Genomic DNA, 17,217 nt, shown 5'->3' with positions numbered 1-17,217 from the left:
AGAAGAGAAAAGGGGTGTGGCTTAGTGGTAGCAGCGGAACCTACCTTGGCCTATAACTTACACCAGTAACTGGCGGAAATTACGTCTACACCAGCCTCCACTAGCTGGCGTAGATTAGAGTTTCTGGAGCACAGAGTGCCAGAGATGCACTTAATAAATTAGGCACCCCTCCCCCCCTCAGCTTCCAGGGGATTGAGAATTGAGTATGGGAACACCAGTCTTGATAAATCTCATCCACTCAGATTTTTAATTTAGGCTACATGCACGCAAACGTATTTTGTTTCCTTGTCAGTTCATTTTTTTTTGCGGATAGGATGAGGACCCATTCATTTCAATGGGTCCTCAAAACATGCGGACAGCACACTGTGTGCTGTCCGCATCAGTATGTCCGTTCCGTAGCCTCGCTAAAAATATAGAACATGTCCTATTATTGTCCGTTTTGCAAATAAGGATAGGCATTGTTACAATGCATCTGCAAAAAAAAAACAGATGCAATATAGGTGCGAAAAGGAAGTCATCTGTATTTTTTGCAGATGTGTTTTGTGGACCGCAAAACACATACGGTCGCGTGAATGTGACCTTAGGCCTCATGCACACGACCGTGGTGTGTTTTGCGGTCCGCATAACACTGATGGCGTCCTTGCACGTTCCGCAATTTGCGGAACGGCACGGACAGCCTTCAATATAAATGGCTATTCTTGTCTGCAAAGCCACGGAACAGAGCCACGGATGCGGACAGCACATGGAGTGCTGTCCACATCTTTTGCGGCCCCATTGAAGTGAATGGGTCCGCATCCGAGCCGCCAAAACGGCGGCTAGGATGCGGACAAAAACAACGGCCGTGTGCATGAGGCCTTATTAGAAAGAAAATCCACACCCAGGCTTCAAATTTGAGGTCTTTTTGTATTTCTATTCCAGAGCGTCTCTTCTGATCACCCGGCAGTAATCTGCCAACATTGCAGGGCCCTATTTGCCTTTTTCTTCTCAATGACTGTGATAGATGAAAATGCTTACAGAGTGCTCCGCAATTAACCACTTCCTGACTGGGCTATTTAACCACCAGATGCATTTTCTTTTTTTCTTTTTTTTATGCATGTGTCTTTGGAAGCCATACGCTTTTTTCCTTTTGGTTAGGCCTCATGCACACGACTGTTGTTGTGGTCCGCATCCGAGCCGCATTTTTTGCGGCTCGGGTACGGAACCATTCACTACAAAGATGCGGAAGGAACACGGGGCGGCTTGATTTTTTTTTTGCGGATATGCGGTTTGAGGACCGCAAAAAACGGAACAGCCGTGTGCATGAGACCTTATGTAAATCATTTTTATACCTTTTTTCAGCGACACATGGGGATTTATTTTTACATTTTTATTTCCATGTTTTTTGTTTTTATTTTAATTTTTTAAAAGATACTTTTTAAAAAAGCGTAACATTAGTTTTTCAAATTTTTTATAGATTTTTTTGTTAATAGCATTACTAAATCGTAATGGCCATGTTAGATAGGATGTATGGGTCATGGTTGCTGGCAGTGGTGCTAGAAGCTGCATTGCAGGGTGTTTTTTTAAATGTAGTTTTTAATTAATTTTATTCTACACTTTATGCCCTCCATAAGGTCATACAAGACCTTTGAAGGATATTTAGCATTACATTTTTGTTTCTGACAGCCCCCAGATTGGTTGTACAGCACTGGCAGCCACACGAGCGCTTGGACCGGAGCAGGAAGCGACATGGCTGCCTTCTGATCTATACAGCACTCAGTCAGTGTATAGAGCAGGGATCAGCAATCTCCAGCAAACTCCCAGAATGCTTCATTCACTTCTGTGGGAGTTAGAAGAACAGCCGAGCATGTTTGCTTGCTGGGAGTTGTAGTTTCACATCAGCTGGAGCGCCGAAGGTTGTGGCTCCCGGGTACAGAGCAATGAAGAAGGCAGGGACAGTGAAAAGCCGTCCCTGCCTTCTCTATGCAGAGCCCTACTGATACTGACAGCGACCTCCCTGGTCCAGCAGCTGCTCGATTAGCAAAGACATTTAGGCTGGGTTCACACCTGAGCGTTTTACAGCGCGTTCCTACGCGCTGTAAAACGCTCAACAAGGAGAAACCAATGATTCCCTATGGGAATGGTTCACACTTGGGCGTTTTACAGCGCGTACGATCGCGCTGTAAAACGCCCGACGCTCCAAAAAGTACATGAGCGACTTTTGGGGCGTTTGTGGCCATAGGACACTGTAGTGAATCACACAAACGCGTCAAACGCGCGTTTACTATTACAAAAACGCGCATAAAAATGCGCGTCAAAAACGCGCGTAAAACGCGCGTTTGCGCAACGCTCAAGTGTGAACCCAGCCTTATAGTCTCCAAGCAGTCATGAAGTGGTTAATGGGCAAGTTATCTGGATGGGAATACAGGACACGCGGCTTCAGGGGCATTCTGCAGCCCATTTTCTTGTATGCTGTTAGAAGTTCATCTACAAGCAGACATTTTCGACTGACATTTCCTAACAAACTACTTGACACAATTTGGAAAGCCTTTCATGTTTTTCTTTCTTTCTTTCCTTCCTTCACAATTTTTTTTTTTTACTTTTAACCTTTGTAACTTCCAAAGAAGAACCAATCTTGCATTTTCAATGTCATTTTCACTTTCAGCACTCCAACATTTTGGAAAAATACTCATGTCTACTCATTAGGCTACTTTCACACCAGCGTTTTCTATTCCGCTATATAGCATAAGAAAACGCTTCAGTTTTGTTCCCATTCATTGTCAATGGGGACAAAACTGAACTGAACAAAACGTATTTCACCAAAATGCATTCCGTTCGGTTTGGTTGTGCTCCCATCACAGACAGAATAACGTTGCAAGCAGCGTTTTTCTGTCCGCTATGTGGTGCGGAGCAAGACGGATCCGTCCTGACACACAATGTAAGTCAACGGGGGTGGATCCGTTTTCTTTGACACAATAGAAAACGGATCCGCCCCCCATTGACTTTCAATGATGTTCATGACGGATCAGTCATGGCTATAGAAGACATAATACAACCAGATCCGTTCATAACGGATGCATGCGGTTGTATTATTGTAATGGAAGTGTTTTTGCAGATCCATCACGGATCCGCAGAAAATGCTTGTGTGAAAGTAGTCTTAGTCTACTTTCACATCAGCGTTTTTGCTGGAACAGCAAAAACGCTTCTGTCATGATAATACAAGTGTCTGCATCCGTTATTAATAGATCCGGTGGTATTATCTCTAACATAGCCATTACAGATTCGTCTCTAAAACATTATAAGTCAGTGAGTGATGGATCCGTTTTCTTTTGTGTCCAAGAAAACGGATCTGGCTTCCCATCCCATGACGCACTCAAAAATGCTGTTTGCAGCGGTTTTGTGTGCATCATGGGAACGCAATGAAACGTAACGGATTGCATTCTGGTGCACTCTGTTCCCTTCAGTTCAGTTTTGTCCCCATTTTCCTCCACTATTGAGACCCTATGACGGATCTTAATAGCGAAAAGGGAAAGCGCAGATGTGAAAGTAGCCTTACCATTAGAATTAGGCCTCATGCACACGCCCGTTGTTTTGGTTTGCATCCTAGCCGCAGTTTTGGCTGCTCGGATGCGGACCCTTTGGGCTGTTTCACACGAGCAGATGCCGTGCGTGACATCCACTGCGTGAATGACAGCCAAAGACCCGATGCAGACTGCAGCGGCACGGAGCATTAACATGATTGATAATGCTCCGTGCCTCTCTGTGATCTCTTAACTACGAAATCACAGTGAGATAAAGTTGTCATTGTGATTTCGTAGTAAAGAGATCACAGAGAGGCACGGAGCATTATCAGTCATGTTACTGCTCCGTGCCTCTGCTGTCCGCATCGGGTCTTGGCTGTCATTCACGGAGCGGATGTCACGCATGGCATCCGCTCGTGTGAAACAGCCCTTTCACTTTAATGGGGCCAAAATAGATGCGGACAGAACTCCGTGTGCTGTCGGCATCCATTGCTCCGTTCCATGGCCCCGCTAAAAAACCTGTCCTATTCTTGTGTGCGCTTTGTGGACAAGAATAGGCAGTTATATTAAAGGCTGTCCGTGCCGTTCCGCAAATTGCAGAACGCACATGCACACCATCCGTTTTTTGCGGATTCGCGGTTTGCAGACCACAAAACATGGAACGGTCGTGTGCATGAGGCCTTAGTGATCAGTATATAGGAACAGCAGGGAACACATAGATAATAAGTTTTCTACTAACCTGGGCCACCATATAAAATAAATAAATTCAAAATAATAATACAGTTAAATATTTAAAAAAATTTAATATAAAAAATAGATGTTAAAAAAATAGATAAAAAGTAAATTAAATAAATAAAATGTAAAAATAAAAAGCAAAAAAAGTACACATCCTCTTTGCCAAAACAGTTCTTTACTTGGATGATTATTGTCTATATACAGAGGCTGCGTCTAAAGCTGAAGGAGGGAGATCCTTGTATCTCTAAAAGTTGATGATAAATGGATCTGTTGTCTGTCACCAGTTAACCTTTATAAAAATAAATTGGATCATGACAGACCCAGTGATAAAATGATCATGCGGGAACTTACGAAGACTGATGCAAACGAACAGACTTTGGCTTAAGTCTGAGTGACATAAAAATGTATTGAATCTGTCAATGAATCTATCATGATCAAAACCGTGCTGCAAAGAAAATGTGAATGCTCACTACTCTGAAGAGTATGAATTTTGATGCCCGCCTCTACAGACCCGCGCAGTCCCTCTGCTATTGTTAAGATAATGACAGGTCTAACTAGAATCTTGTTCTTTATGATGGCAGTATCTTAACCCCTTATCACATATGGATGCATGTACTGTACACATACAGAGATATGTTATTATTATGTTATAGCAAAGCATCCAAAGCGGAGTTCGGGCAAAGTTTAGGAAATCTTTGATTCCAAACGAACCCGAATTTCCTCGCGCTTTGTGGTAACAAATCAGTTTTTCTAAAATAAAGGCTGCACATGCTAGAATGTGAAAGTAAGAGTAGAGGATACAAGCCCAGGAACGTAAGTTCACGCATAATGCTGTGCAGCCAGCCAATCCGCAGGTAGCCATCCCCTTGTGATGTCACAGCTAGGCAGATCCCTATAAAACCCTGATCCTGTGCAGTCGCCGTCTTTTTCCTGTGAACTTAGCATAGGGAGAGACATAGAGACATAAAAAAACGCTCATGTACTAGGGACAGTGTTGCTGCAAACTCTTAACAGACTCTTAACAGAGAATGTAGGACAACATTGGAGAGGGAGAGTGGAGGGAGAGAGTAGGAACTACAGACTAAACAGCTACAATTTATCGCCGTGTACATAACTGTGCAGTGCACCAAGAGTCATAGCAAATTCATTCTGTTAGCTATAGAGTTACTGTGCCCTCACTTTTACAGGCAGGTCTAATTAATTGCCATGTACATAAGTGTGCAGTGCAGTGTAGGACAATATTGGAGAGGAAGAGTGCAGGGAGGGTGCAGGGAGAGCGGAATGAGAGGATAGGAGACTGCTGAACTACAGACTCTGCTACAATTTATTTCTGTGTACATAACTGTGCAGTGCATCAAGAGTCATAGTTAATCCGTTCTGTTAGCTGTAGAATCACTGTGCGTCAGTTTTATAGTCTACTGTTACTTTCAGCCAGATTGGCGTGGGTATACCTGATTTATAGTGATTTGTGACAAATCAGTTCGTTACGAATCAAATTTCTTGTCGAACATTGGCGAAGCTGCTGAATTGAATTTTCCAAAACCTTGCTCATCTCTAGTAAATACATTTGGATAAACATCCTCCAGCTTTCATAGGCACAGGGAAGGCATGTTTTGGTGACATATGAATCTAAACTACCTGTCTAGTGGTGGGGATCTGAAAAAACTATAATCTACTCTGTTTAACCTATTAACAGTCAATGCTTATGTCATGGAGGAAAGTTGCCATCAGCCAGAGGTTTATAAGCTTTCCTTTGACAATGCCTATGTTATATTCAGGGGTCAGGAAATCCCAGAACATATCACAAATGTCTGCCAAACAGACAACAAGATCCAGAGAAGGCCAAAATGAATGTTTATTAAACAAAAGTACCAGACACAGGCAATTGGAATAAACTAGGGCAGGAAGGAACTGCAACTAAGAAGGACAGCAGGTTTCAAAGCTGAGCAAGCTGTATAGATCAGGCAGATCAGTGGCAGGAGTTTACCGCTGTGCCAAGTAACCGGTTTGACTTTGGGCCAAACCCTACGGATGTTATTATGGTGCTCCCCTGGTTTTCACCCTTTAACCACAATACAGGAATCTGGTCTTTGCCGTGCTAGGCACCAGCAATCCAGGCATACAATATAGCACACTGTTCAGACACAAGACAAGGATACAGGATCACAGACAAAGACACATAGCCAGGAACCCATGCAAATAAGGATACACTGAACAAGGCAAACATAGTAGACAGATCAGAACATAATCAGAGAAATACAAGCCTGCCTGGAACCCATGCGGAAAAGTGAACTGCACTGTGACAGCCTAATGTGTAGTATAGGTTACTTTGCCTAACAAAAATAATTTGACAAAAGCTACAAATGTCTATTACATGTCTATTTTAGTAGTAAATACATTAAATATCAATTCTGAATACATTTTTATAAAACTTTGTGATGTGTCATTTCCTCGTTATAATTTTCTAGGAATAACAGAATAGCCCAATACAGAGTTCTAAGAATAGATACATCATCAAATCAAGGGATTACAGTAAATTTTGCTTGAATTTTTTTGGTCTGATGGGAAGTTACTGAAATGAGAAGAACAGGTTGTGTGGTGATGTGTACAGTATAAGTGCTGGGAGGCGTGTATATCCCACCCAGATACCTCAGCTGGGTGAGATAACTGAAATCCAGAAAGCTGCAGTGGTTTCAGCAAAGTGTAGTTTGCTAAGACAGTTTTGTCTAGATGTTGTTCTGGACTGGATTTCATGTGGACTGGAGGATAGGTTTGGTAGTGGGATCTGCCAGTCCACACCCTTCCACTACATGTCTTTTGCCAGAAGTGCTTGCAGGTAAGGCCTGCTGCTGTAATCAAAGATGGATAAAAAAATAACTCTGTGTGGTTTCAGCCAGGAGGGCTGAGGGGCCACAAAGCTTTGTAAAGCCTGAAGTTTGAGGGGCCCAGTGATGCCTATGGAAAGAGGGTCGAACGGTCAGAGTCGGGAGGACTTCTGGACCATCTCCCCCCAAGGGTGCTGGTGTGGTCACTGCCCGGAAACTGCTGGACCGTATATGGCTGAGGAAGCCGGATCTAATCCCGTGTGTGAAGGACACTCTATAGGTGAGGTAGAAACAACATGTGTATTAGGTAGAGCCCAGAGGGGCAGGTGTCTATTTTCGATGTTTATGTGTGTGATGGTGATGAAGTACCAAAATAAAGCACCTTTTGGACTTGACCCCAATTGTCAGAGGAGAAGTCTGTGATTGCGACCCCCTGAGATAGAGCAATCCCTTACAGTTGATTAACTGGAGAATTCAGTAGTGTAGTATTCCTGAAAAACAAATGGTACTTGCAATATGGATCTTACCTTTTTTAGATGATTTTCTGGAAGGAACTTTTGAGAAAATATTTGATTTCACTGGGTTATGTCACACTGAATGACTGTGGGGGAAGGACATTGAATTCCATGAAACATGGGAAGTAGAAATGGGTGAGATTCTACATTTAGAAACATGGTATAATATGGCTACAAAGATTGTATATTTTAATACAACCAGATAAATAATATATTAGGTGGAGAAAAAAATGTAAACCATAAGATTTTTTCTAGAAAATTTTAATGAATTACTTAAATAATGATGAAATCATTAGTAAGTCAATATCTGTCATTGGAGACCCCGAGTGACAATAAATCCATATGATTATTTGCATTGTAAACTTTTACAATATAGGACCACTGGACAATTTCTAGATATTCAGGGATTGGAATTATTTTTATTTGATACAAATTTAGTACGGATTCTGTACTGTTGGCTGCCAGATTATGATATATTAAACGTAAAATATTATACACCATGGCACATCAGGGGCATAATGTTTGCTACTGTTATAGGATGGGACATTTTTAAATAGGTACTGGCACTATCCAGTCAATGCTGCCACTGTCAGGCTGTGTAGGGACATACCTAGTAACACCATTCATTCATACACTTGTAAGAGGAATAATACAGGAATGGCACAACATAGAGTCATGAGAATAGATGCTCCAGAATTATTTAATTTGGAATGCAAGTAGTCACTAAAACAGACATGCCAGGAGAGGTGACAGCTCCTCTTTAATGACCCATTGGTATAATATACCACTCCTGGTGACTCAGTAGATAAGCAACATTTTAGTTTCCATATCAGGTGATCCAGTGGTTTACTGCCAACCTCTATTGGGCAAAATACACTAAAAAAACATATAAACACAAAACTTTCGGTTTTGCTCCCATTTTGCATGAGCTGAACTCAAATATCTGAAACATTTTCTACATACACAAAAGACCCATTACTTTTAAATATTGTTCAGAAATCTGTCTAAATCTGTGTTAGTGAGCACTTCTCCTTTGCCAAGATAATCCATCCCACCTCACAGGTGTGGCATAGCAAGGTGCTGATTAGAAAGCGTGAATATTGCACAGGTGTGCCTTAGACTGCCCACAATTAAAGGACACTCTGAAATGTGCAGTTTGATCACACAGCACAATGCCACAGATGTCGCAACGTTTGAGGGAGTGTGCAATTGGCATGCTGACTGCAGAAATGTCTACCAGAGTTGTTGCCCATGCAATGAATGTTCATTTCTCTACCATAACCTGTCTCCAAAGGCGTTTTAGAGAATTTGGCAGTACATCCAATCGGCCCCACAACCGCAGACCACATGTAACTACACTAGCCCAGGATCTCCACATGTTCACCTCCATGATTATCCGAGATAATCCATCCCACCTCACAGGTGTGGCATATGAAGGTGCTGATTAGACAGCATGAATATTGCACAGGTGTGCCTTAGACTGCCCACAATAAAAGACCAACCTGAAATGTGCACAGTTTTGCCTTACTGTATCTGGTGTGGCCACCATTTGCCTCACGCAGTGCGACACATCTCCGTCGCATAGAGTTGATCAGGTTGTTGATTGTGGCCTGTGGAATGTTGGTCCACTCCTCTTTAATAGCTGTGCAAAGTTGCAGAATATTGGCAGGAACTGGAACACCCTGTCGTATGGGCCGATCCAGAGCATCCCAAACATGCTCAATGGGTGACATGTCCGGTGAGTATGCTGGCCATGCAAGAACTGGGATGTTTTTTTAGCTTTCAGGAATTGTGTACAGATCCCTGAAATATGGGGGCCGTGCATTATCATGCTGCAACATGAGGTGATGGTCGTGGATGAATGGCACAACAATGGGCCTCAGGATCTCGTCACGGTATTCGTTGTCCATAACATACGCCTGCCCATACCACAACCCCAACGCCACCATGGGCCACTCGATCCACAACGTTGACGTCAGCAAACTGCTCACCCACACGACGCCACACACGCTGTCTTCCATCTGCCCTGAACAGTGAAAACCGGGACTCATCCATGAACAGAACGCCTCTCCAATGTGCAAGACGCCATCGAATGTGAGCATTTTCACACTTAAGTCGGTTATGACGACGAACTGCAGTCAGGTCCAGACTCCGATGAGGACGACGAGCATGCAGATGAGCTTCCCTGAGACGGTTTCTGACAGTTTTTGCAGAAATTCTTTGGTTATGCAAACCGATTGTTGTTGCAGCTGTCCGTGTGGCTGGTCTCAGACGATCATGGAGGTGAACATGTGGAGATCCTGGTTTAGTGTGGTTACACGTGGTCTGCGGTTGTGGGGCCGGTTGGATGTACTGCCAAATTCTCTGAAACGCTTTTGGAGACGGCTTATGGTAGAGAAATGAACATTCATTGCATGGGCAACAACTCTGGTAGACATTCCTGCAGTCAGCATGCCAATTGCCCGCTCCCTCAAACGTTGCGACATCTGTGGCATTGTGCTGTGTGATCAAACTGCACATTTCAGAGTGGACTTTTATTGTGGACAGTCTAAGGCACACCTGTGCAATATTCATGCTGTCTAATCAGCACCTTGATATGCCACACCTGTGATGTGGGATGGATTATCTCGGCAAAGGAGAAGTGCTCACTAACACAGATTTAGACAGATTTCTGAACAATATTTGAGAGTAATGGGTCTTTTGTCTATGTAGAAAATGTTTAAGATCTTTGAGTTCAGTTCATGCAAAATGGGAGCAAAACCGAAAGTGTTGTGTTTATATTTTTGTTCAGTGTAGATCAATAATCCAATTTAGGCCTCATTCGCATCTGACGTTCATGTAGAATCAGTCCGTGTTTCGTCCGTGTAGATGTCCGTGAAGAATCCGTGTTTGGTCCATGGATACCTCTTTTTGCCCTCTGTGTCATCTGTATTCCATGGACAGCGCTCACCTGAAAATTTATTTCCAGAGCATCTCCTACCAATGGTCTGTGAAACACTGACAGAACACAAATGTCATCCTTGTCATTTTAGTGGTTTTTCACAAACCCATAGATTTCAATGGGCATGTCTAGTCCACATCACAGACCAGAGGGCATGTCTCTGTGAATTTTCCACTGACCCACGGAATGGAAATGTCAATGAGGCCTTATTCAGGTCTTTATACATACAGTCAAAAGTTTGGACACACCTTTTTATTCTATGTTTTTTTTTTTTTTTCCATATTCTAGATTCATATTGAACAGTGACTCCCCCCCCCCCTCCCAACGCTAGGAGTATGCAACGCTTTCATCAAAATAAACGGGGGCTTCTGTGAAGAATCTGTATGCTCTGTCTATCGAAGCATTTTATCTAACATTGCTCCTCTCCCCCTCCACTACATCACTGTATAGATTTCATGTATCCAAGCCCCTTTATCGGCTGTAATAGAGCTAACCATGGTGTTAGCGGACGTGTTTTGTGTTCACTTATTGCTGATTTGACTGATTACCTACATTTAACATTTTACTATAATAATTGTAATATGATTAGAACTTTGAACAAATAATTATTCTTTTACAAATTATTATATTATATTTTATTATATGAATGTACTGTGTGAATGTGATGAAAAAAAATGAAACACCCATTGAAATGGCAAAGGTTTTTGTAAGAAAGTAACATTCAATTGAAAGTTAAAAGTATATGTTTATAATGCTGGAAGAAAGGGATTTAACAGCTCAGAAGGACAATCAGATTAAGGAAATTGAAAATGGGAAAAAAATAACATATTATAAAAGAAAACAAGATAAAACCTAACATAATTTTCAGGTATAATGGTAAAATGATTGCAAAGTGGGATATATGGTTCATTCAGTAAGCGATGGACAACTAAATTATTCATGATAAGAGGGCTGCAGGCATTTTAGATGAATTATTGTTCATTTCTTACATTGGTGCAAGTAAAAAAAAAAGATACTTTTAACAAATCCCTGTCATAGGAGCCATCAAATAAAATCCTTAGCTAATAAATCAGATGTTAGAAAACTCATAATAGGCTTTTCATTTCATAATAGACATTTCATCTCATGATCTATCTATCTATCTATCTATCTATCTATCTATCTATCTATCTATTTATCTAGCTCATATCTATCTATCTCATATCTATCTATCTATCGATCTATCTATCTATTTATCTCATATCTATCTATCTATCTATCTATCTATCTATCTATCTATCTATCTATTTATCTCATATCTATCTATCTATCTATCTATCTATCTATTTATCTCATATCTATCTATCTATCTATCTATCTATCTATCTATCTATCCACCTAATATCTATCTATCTATATATCTAGCTCATATCTATCTATCTCATATCTATCTATCTATCGATCTATCTATCTATTTATCTCATATCTATCTATCTATCTATCTATCTATCTATCTATCTATCTATTTATCTCATGTCTATCTATCTATTTATCTCATATCTATCTATCTATCTATCTATCTATCCACCTAATATCTATCTATCTATCTATCTATCTATCTATCTATCTCATATCTATCTATCTCATATCTATCTATCTATCGATCTATCTATCTATTTATCTCATATCTATCTATCTATCTATCTATCTATCTATCTATCTATTTATCTCATATCTATCTATCTATCTATCTATCTATCTATCTATTTATCTCATATCTATCTATCTATCTATCTATTTATCTATCTCATATCTATCTATCTCATATCTATCTATCTATCTATCTATCTAATATCTATCTATCTCATATCTATCTATCTCATATCTATCTATCTATCTATCTATCGATCTATCTATCTATTTATCTCATCTATCTATCTATCTATCTATCTATCTATCTATCTATCTATCTATCTATTTATCTTATCTATCTATCTATCTATCTCTATCTAATATCTATCTATCTATCTCATATCTATCTATCTATCTATCTCATATCTATCTATCTATCTATCTATCTAGCTATCTATCTATCTCATATCTATCTATCTATCTAATCCCAGAAAATCCACAGCACTTCCTCCAGTAAAACGTGTTGTTTTATTCACCAATAGCAAAGTTTCGGTTCGTACACTGGAACCTTTCTCAAGCAGTATCTATCTATCTATCTATCTATCTATCTATCCATCCATCCATCTATCTATCTAGCCATTAGAGATAAGCAAAGTTTTGGAAAATTTGATTCGGCTTTTCAGAATTACTTCATCATGTAGCGCATTTTTTTGTAAGTAGCGGGTGCAATGATAGGGAGCTGCGATAGTGCACCCCCCCCGTCATTGTACCCCTCAGATGCCGTGTTCATACATGATCGCAGCATCTGAGAGTAATAATACAGTGTAAAATTAAAATTTTAAAAATTTAAGCATACTTTACTTACCACCTCTATTTGTTCGAGACAGGCCGGCCGCCGCCATATTGCTTGAAGATCTTGCGCAAATTGTCGATCTGCTCAAGTGGACGTCATCACGCCGGCCTGCGTGGTGACGTCCACTTGGGCAGCTCGACAATTTGAGCAAGATCTTCAAGCAATATGGCGCCTGTTCCCCTGCCAGCGCTGCCATTGGCTGGAACAACGCTCCAGCCAATGGCAGCGCTATAGCCGCACAAGGAAGGGCTGAACCTCTCTGCATGCAGCCATTCTAGCTGGTTACTGCATGCAGAGAGGTTCTGTGCTTTTCTGTGCTGCTTGTTGGCTTGCTGGGACTTGTGGTGCACCACCAAAGTGATTTCAACTTTTCCTGCAGAAAGAAGAAAAGAAGAAGAACATCAGGAATTGCTGCACTCATTTATTTTTCATTTGCAGCTGTTCCAGATCCCTAATCCACCCTCCGTCCCTGTCCCTTCTTCCACCCCCTCCCCCCGTCCTTTTTTTTTTACAGACACCATTTGGTCTGTGCGCTATTTTATTTATTTTTTTTACAATTTTCAATCTTTGCGCAACTTTTTCTGCATGCGAGCTGTGACCGCCAAGTGCTGTTCAGTGCTTACCTGCCTGATCAGCACCTGGGGATTATTCTTTTATTTTATATACTTTTTCTTTTTCCCCCCTTTTTTTTTTCTTTTTTTGGTTCAAAAAGAAGAATTTGTGGTTAGGGCTTTATATAAATATATATATAGAGAGTTCTATATGTATATATACCTGTAGATATAAGTTAATGTTTAGTCAGTGTTCACTGTAGTGAATTTTTATAGTGCAGTTTTTGCACGCACGCACAATCTAATGGTGGCCCAAACCAATTTATATGCCCAACCATTCATTCATTAGAACCCTACATCGCCATACTCTACATCCGTAGGTTGGACCACAGTAAGTGCAGCAGAGATGATGACGTTTTGGGGACTTGTGCTGCATATGGGCGTTGTAAAAAAAAAAAAACGTTAGGCAATATTGGAGTTCAGACATTTTCTACCAGACTCCAATTTACAGTTAGACCATGACCCGGAAACGATTTGAGTCAATTCAGAAATTCCTACACTACAATGACAATGCACAGTGCCCAACCCAAAATGACCCGACATTTGACCATCTGTTCAAGGTTAGGCCTGTCATTGACCACTTTAACTTCAGGTTTGCTGAGGTGTACAACCCAGATAAAAATGTCTGTGTAGATGAGTCTCTATTACTTTTCAAAGGGAGGATTAGATTCTGCCAGTACCTGCCTAGCAAACGGGCAAGGTATGGCATAAAGTTATACAAACTTTGTGAGAGTAGCTCTGGGTACACCCACAAGTTCCGCATTTACGTAGGGAAAGATTCCCGGATAGAACCCCCAGAATACCCCCCCCCCCATCCTAGGAGTTAGTGGGAAGATTATGTGGGACTTACTGCACCCACTGCTGGATAAAGTTTACCACCACCATGTGGATAACTATTATACCAGCATACCCCTATTCATGTCCCTAACTGCCAGAGGTACTGTGGCTTGCGGCTCAGTGCATAAAAATTAGAGAGGCCTCCCTAAATCCCTGATAGGGCAACCACTGAGAATGGGTGAAAGTAGGACTCTACTCCATGAGAACATGCTGGTGGTTAAGTACAAGGACAAGAGGGATGTCCTTGTACTGACCGCCATTTACACTAACGCCAGCTTCCCTGCTCCTGTAAGAGGTACCACAACCACTCCCCCAGACCAGTTTGTATCCTGGACTACAACAGGCACATGGGAGGGGTGGATCTTTCAGATCAACTTCTGAAGCCCTACAGTGCCACACAAAAAATGAAAGTCTGGTACAAAAAGCTGGCCGTACACATAGTACAGATGGCAATGTGCAATGCGTACGTGCTATTTGAATCTGCAGGCCACACAGGAATTTTCCTTCAGTTCCAAAAGGTGGTTGTCAAGGCCCTAATTTTTTAAAGCCAGGCTGGGAAGGGTCCCAGTACCTCAGGAAGTCATGATGCCCATGTTGTACCAGGGCAACATTTTCCAGGTCAAGTCCCCCAGAAAGCAAGAAAGGGAAGGACCCAAAAAAGATGCAGGGTGTGTTCCAAAAGGGGGATAAGGAAAGACACCATTTACCACTGTGAAACCTGCCCTAAAAAAAACCTGGCCTGTGCATGCAGGAGTGTTTCAAAATCTACCACTCATCCATGAAGTATTAATTTAATTTCATCCATGATGTACCCTGTAGTTTGACCATCTTATATCTCTGATTTAGTCCGCATAGCTTACAGATCCACTTTTTCCCCTACCACTACCTATCAGAAATACCTGATAGGTCAAAAGTGCCCTTTTAACCCTTAAAATGTCCATACAGGGATGCTCTTTCCAAAATTGTGTCACTTTCTGGGGACCTCAGGAATTTTTTAAATGCGACATGGCACCTAAAATCCATGTCTCCCAATTCAGGCCTGCCACCAAAATCTATATTTTGCTGTTTGCCTGCTGTGCGCCCATACAGCAGGCTAAAAACACATATGGGGTGTTTCCTGAATGGGGAGAAAATGGGGAACACATACTTGGGTGCATTTTCTCTTTTAACCCCTTGTGAAAGTGAAAAATTGGGGTCTGCTAGTAATTTTTCATTTTCACAAATGTGTGCTTTAAGATCCTTTAACAAGTGGTTCTGTCTTCTGTGAGACACCTGTTTGCTGAAAAGTACCCTTTCTACCACTTGAAATGTTCATACGGAAGGTGCTGTCACCAAAATGGGGTCACTTCTTGGGGTTTTTAGTTTCTGGGGACCTCAGGAATTATTTAAATGCGACATGGCACCTAAAATCCATGTCTGCCAATTCAGGTCAGTAAAATCCATATTCCTGCTGTGTGCCCATACATCTAGGTTTTACCTATGGATCATTAGGCATCTGTGATGTTTGTGATATGGCCACACCCCTTGCCTCAGGTGTTGCTAATGTGGTCATTTAACCTTCCTTATTTATAGTTGCTTCTCCCACTATGCTGTGCGGTTTATAGCTTCAGTTGTGGATTGCTGGTGTGTGGATCTTGGCAGAGTTCCTGGTGCTTCCATAGCTCCTTTGAAGTTAAGTCTTTCCTTTCCATTCTTTTATTTTGTTTGGGTTCTGTGTGTTGCTTTTCCCTAATGTTTGCATTAGGCCTAAAGGAGACTCCTGTTCGTCCTTCCTTTTGGAGTAACAGGTAGTCTCGTCCCTGCCCTTAGTACCAGGGTCCTATAGGGCTTTAAAGGACTCTAGGCATTCCTGTGTATGAACACACCTACCTCTGGGGTCTGTTCATACTGGTAGTCAGTCAGGATCCTTGCTAGGGTTTTACTAGGAGGTGTCCTTCATCTCTCCCTAGTTCTCAGGCCTGATTTCCTGTTTCCCCCTTCCCTCTTATGCTCGGTGTGGTGTATCCCTCCCAAAGTGAAAAATGTGGGTGGAAAGCAATTTTTTTGCGAAAAAAAATGCAATTTTTCTTTTTTACTTCTAAGTGTTTCCTCATTCTAGGAAATACTTTTGAGGGCAAAGTGCTCACTACACACCTTGAAAGATTCCTTGAGGGGTGTAATTTCTAAAAAATGGGGTCACTTTTTGGGGGTTTCCACTGTATGGCCACCTCAGAGTCGTCTTAATATGCTTCTTTCACTCTGAAGCCTGCTATGCACCCATACATCCGTTTTTGAGCACATATGGGGTGTTTTAAATCTGCTAAAAAAAAGTGAAATTTTGAAATTTTATTCTTATTTACCTTTAATTCTGGTTGGACACCTAAAGGGTTAACAAAGTTTGTGAAATAAGTTTTGAATAGCTTGCGGGGTGTAGTTTCTAAAATGGGGTGATTTATGGGTGGTGTTTAATATGTAAGCCCGACAAAGTGACTTCATAACTGAACTGGTCCTTAAAAAATAGGGTTTTGGAAATTTTCTTAAAAATTCTAAGATTTGCTTCTAAACTTCTAAGCCTTCTAAGGTCCCAAAAAAATAAAATTGAATCTTCAAAATGATTCAAGCATTAAGTAGACATATGGGAAATGTAAAGTAATAACTATTTTTGGAGATATTACTTTTTTTAAAGTAGAGAAATTGAAATTTTTCAATTTTTGTAAATTTGTTATTTTTTTTATAGATAAAAATGAAATATTTAGACTCAAATTTACCACTGTCATGAAGTAGAATATGTGACGAGAAAATAATCTCACAAT

The sequence above is a fragment of the Bufo gargarizans genome, chromosome 1 (assembly GCF_014858855.1).
Source record: "Bufo gargarizans isolate SCDJY-AF-19 chromosome 1, ASM1485885v1, whole genome shotgun sequence".
NCBI lineage: Eukaryota > Metazoa > Chordata > Amphibia > Anura > Bufonidae > Bufo > Bufo gargarizans.
The sequence above is the reverse complement of the archived record's forward strand: the minus strand, read 5'-3'. Positions refer to the sequence as shown.